The sequence below is a fragment of the Citrus sinensis genome, chromosome 9 (assembly GCF_022201045.2).
Source record: "Citrus sinensis cultivar Valencia sweet orange chromosome 9, DVS_A1.0, whole genome shotgun sequence".
NCBI lineage: Eukaryota > Viridiplantae > Streptophyta > Magnoliopsida > Sapindales > Rutaceae > Citrus > Citrus sinensis.
Genome location: NC_068564.1, coordinates 14,314,773 through 14,319,422, shown reverse-complemented (window position 1 = coordinate 14,319,422; position 4,650 = coordinate 14,314,773).

The window sequence follows — 4,650 nt, the reverse complement described above, 5'->3', positions numbered from 1 at the left end:
CTTGGTATTTCACTAGTTGACCGTCACAAAACTGCCTTCTGCATCCCTGATGCCCATTACCAATGGACTGTTATGCCTTTTGGTCTTAAAGTCGCTCCCTCCTTATTTCAAAAGGCCATGACAAAAATCTTTAGTCCTATTCTCCATCATGCATTGGTCTACATTGACGATATATTGTTATTTTCCTCTGACCATAAGAGGCACCAGAAGCTCCTTTTGGATTTCTTTCACATTGTGCAGGCACATGGCATCATGCTTTCCAAAAAGAAAAGCAGCATAGGAAAGGAATCATTTGACTTTCTTGGCATGGTGATTAAAGACGGCCAGTATCAGCATGGTTCACATATTGTAATCGAATTATTAAAGTTTTCGGACACACATCTCAACAGAAAGCAGATACAACAATTCCTCGGGATTGTTAATTATGTCCGTGATTTTATCCCAAAAGTTACAATCCACACCAGCTAGCTGTCACGCATGCTCAAAAAATAGTGCCCTCCACGGGGCCCTGCTCAGATAAAAGTTGTCAACCAGCTAAAGGTAATAGCACAATCACCTCCTCCACTCAGAATTCCCACAAGTGGACAGCGTATCCTTCAGACTGATGCCAGCGATGATTATTGGAGTGCCATTCTCCTCTAAGACATCAATGGCGTGCGTCATTTCTGTGCACATGCAAGCGGACAATTCAAAGAATCTGAAAAGAACTACCATGTGATCTACAAAGAGATTTTGGCAGTCAAATATGGAATTAAAAAATTTGAATTCCATCTCATCAGCCACAAATTCCTTATCAACATGGATAATTCTTCTTTTCGCCGAATCTTTGACTTCAAGAACAACTTGCTACCTGACAAGCAATTACTCAGTCTCAAAACCTGGTTTGCTAAATATGATTTCACTGTTCAACACATAAAAGGCAACCAAAACCTCATTCCAGACTTCCTCACTCGTCCAGCTATAAATAAACCCACACTCATTTCCTCGATTCAAACCATTCCAGTTATAGCCATGAATCGCCAACTTCCTTTCAAAGCTCTCAACCAAAGAAATTTCCCCATGAACATCTCTTTCCAATCGGCTTACCAACTGCAAGATTTTGCAAAGAAGTTTCTTTACCGGTTTTTCTTTAATGTTCAGACCAAAAAACCTGACCGATTTCCTAATCTTTGCATGGAGCACCTGTTTCTCACAGGTCTCACTATGTCCTCTCTATCCATCTTCGAAGATGAGCTTTGGTACATGTGGTGTCTCACCGCCTTGTATGCTATAAAGTTAGTTTTTCCCATCAAACCAGTCCTGACCCACCTTACCACTCCTGAGTTCTCACCAGATCTTCTATGGACTCTATTCGAATGGTATTCCCTACTCACTTGGTGGCGCAAGCAACTCCAACATTTGTGTACCTTTTATGGATTACACAAAATGCCAGAACAAGAAGCTAACATGTGGACTACGGTCTTCATCGTCCACAGGCCTTATTTCCAGCACCTAGAAACACGGGACTACTGGACACAAGACATGACATATGAATGGAGAACTTATCCGCATCCATATACCCCCATTCATAACACATCTGTCACCTCTGTTCTCAAAGCCTACCTTATGGAGCTTAACAATGTTCCTCCACCAGCCATAAACATTCACCACACCTCTATTGGACCATCACACACCCTTGAAGTTATTCCCAAAACACAAGGCTGTACTCCGGGTTCAAGTTCAAGTCCTCAAGGAATCCTTGTTATGGAACAACGTCCTGACTACACTAATGTCTTATTCCAAGACGCTCAGGACCCATGGGAAGATTTTCAGTCCCTTCTCCATACTGAAAATCCTCATTATACTATCACCACCCCGGATTCACCTACTGCATCTACATCTCAGCCCATGACTGACGCTGATGAAGAAAAATACCAACAAGCTGAAGCGTATCTCGACCAGTGACAGATACGTCAGCACAAATGCCAATATGAAAAAGACACAAGAGATGTGTCACCATCGCATTATCCCTCCACTCCATGATAACGCCTTATCTCCATTGCACAAGCTTTTGCTATCACAACCCATGTGACTCTCGTTTGTCTTTTGTTAAAGTCCTTGTCGGTATGTTTTACCTTTGTAAAAGTCCTTATCGGCATGTTTTGCTTTCAAAAAAGGTGTGCTATGCGATATGATCATTCGAGAGGTCCTGTTCTCAATGATCCTCTATATAAGGCACCTTTGATCTCAATTGTAAGGGAGCCAATCTGAAATAAAAGATTAAGTTATATACATTATATTTCCCTAAACCTCTCTCTCTCTTCTTGGAATCGAAGAAATTATTTTGAATTAATAATGATACGCTCACCTCAAAAATTTCTAAACTGAGTATGCTCTGCACTTGTCTCAAGCCCGAGGATCCTATGCATCAGAAAGGTCCTGTTTTTATCCTCCAAAACTGATTTTATAAAATGAAAGTGTTTTCTCACAACGTTCACCTTCTTTGAAGGCCATGAGTATTGAGTTTTCGGGTGGTATAGTGAAAAACCGTTTTCACATATGATTTTCGGGTTTGGTATTAACTAGATAAGTGTATATCAGCTGGAAACCAGAACTTGCGGGCTACTGGCCCTAAGGACAGACTTCGTTCTATCATAGATCTGGTGTAACAACGCCACGTACAACTACGGGAAAGTATTCGAAAAAGGAAAATAATATATTTTCCTACCATAATGTGCAAGCCAACTTCCAATTTCATAGAAGTGATTATTTGGAATTTAATTGAGCTCAAGTTGCTTGAATCAACCCATTAAGCGCTTCTTTAAATTTCTTTGCTCAAGCTCTTGTGATGGGTCCGACGGGAACTTTAATAGGATCTGAATATGCCTCAAGGAATTTACTGTTGATGGGACTTGTATAAGTGATGTAGCTGAGGTGTAGATCTTGTGGATGATGTGGGATCTAGTTCTAACGATGAAACAACCTTTGGGCACATCCTTAACTGTTAACAGACACATCTGATTCAAATTATGATTTGGGCACCACTTAACTGACAAACTGGGTGGTGGTTTGAAAGTAAGATGAATAGTTCTATCGAAATTTTTCTAAAAATGACTTTCAGAAGTTTGTATGGGTTCAAAATTTTGATGAAATTGTTCATAATTAGACAACCATTCTAAAGGCATGAGTTTGATCAATTCTTGTCAAGGAATTTGCCTTGATATCTGAATAATGGTTGGAATCTCTTCAGATTCTGCAAGAATCATAAGAGCAAATCCAAAGCATGATTTTGCAGTCGATAAACAAGCTGATGGTGCAAGGTAGCTATTTTAGCTGAGGTTATTTGTTTAGCTCCTTAAAGCTGGATCTGAACTTTTAAAGTTGTGGCAAGGTTGGAATCAAGAAGTGAAAGATTAAAATTGGGATAAGAGGTAAGCAAAGCACTTCTGGCATGGAGGGTGGTGAGAACTGTGCTAATGATGGCATGCTGATATAGCTTAAACCTGGTGTCAAGTAAAGCAATTCTGGCCGTGACAGGTAAGCCTTTTCTCCCATGAAGGGTAAGGATTAGGCGAACACCTTCAAGGTGAAGATGTGTGTAGCCTTCACGTTTCCATGTAGAGATCAATTATGAGGGTATCTCAAGAGTGACATATTGTTCAGCTGTAGTAGCTTGCAAAGCACACTGATCGAGTCGGGACGACTGGATGTATTCTTTAGGATGAGGTCGTTTGGTGGAAATCAGGGTTTTGATACTTCTGGTAAAAGAAGGTTTTTTATACAAGTGATATGGACTGATAAGAGGTAAAGAGGATTCATTGATTTGGACAAATTCAAGAACATAGGAGTATTCAACAAGATTCTCTATCTTACTGGCTATTTGCTTAGTACAGGATTTAGGTAAAGAGAGAGTAGAAGAAAGAGTAACTAGAGAAGATGAAGAAGTAGAAGTAGTTGAGGATGATGATGAAGCCATGGGATTTTAATTTTCTATTCCTTAATGCTTTGATTCCTAAGGCATTGAACTCTTATAACCTATACCAACATCGGAGAATTTCATGTGAGGCTCTGATACCAACTGGGTGACGAGAGTGACGTGGTTAGGTGAAACCAGACACTCCGTAGTATCTTACCATGAACTAAGAGCATAGACAACCCAAAAGACACAGACTCCCCCTGGTCACTTAGTCTAAAGGTAGGGTTCTATCTATTGTCTCAGAACAAAGAAAGAATGACAGCCTGACTAGCTTTCTGGTGCACAGGATCCTTTTTCAAGGCAAGTGCATAGCATACTTGCAAAAGATAGATATTGAACAAGGGTAAGAGTTCTAAACCTAAAGAATCTTAGGATTAAAGAATACAAATGAGGGTTTTAGTTATCCATAGGGTGGAATATTGAAACTTGAAATGTTATAAAAAAGCTTTCTAATTTTTATTCAAAATAACTCTCCTTATATAAAGATAAGGAGGAGAAAAGACAAAAGTTGGATCGAGATTATCCCAGTTGGCATACAGGCATACTTATTTTACAAAAGTAGGTAGGGCTCACTGGTACAGTAGTGGCCCACAAAAGTAAAGTGCATGATTACATAAGGACAAACAACTTTAAAAAGCTAAAGCATAAAGCGCTTTATTTTACATTATTACAAAGTGACAAATCTCTTAAAGAGA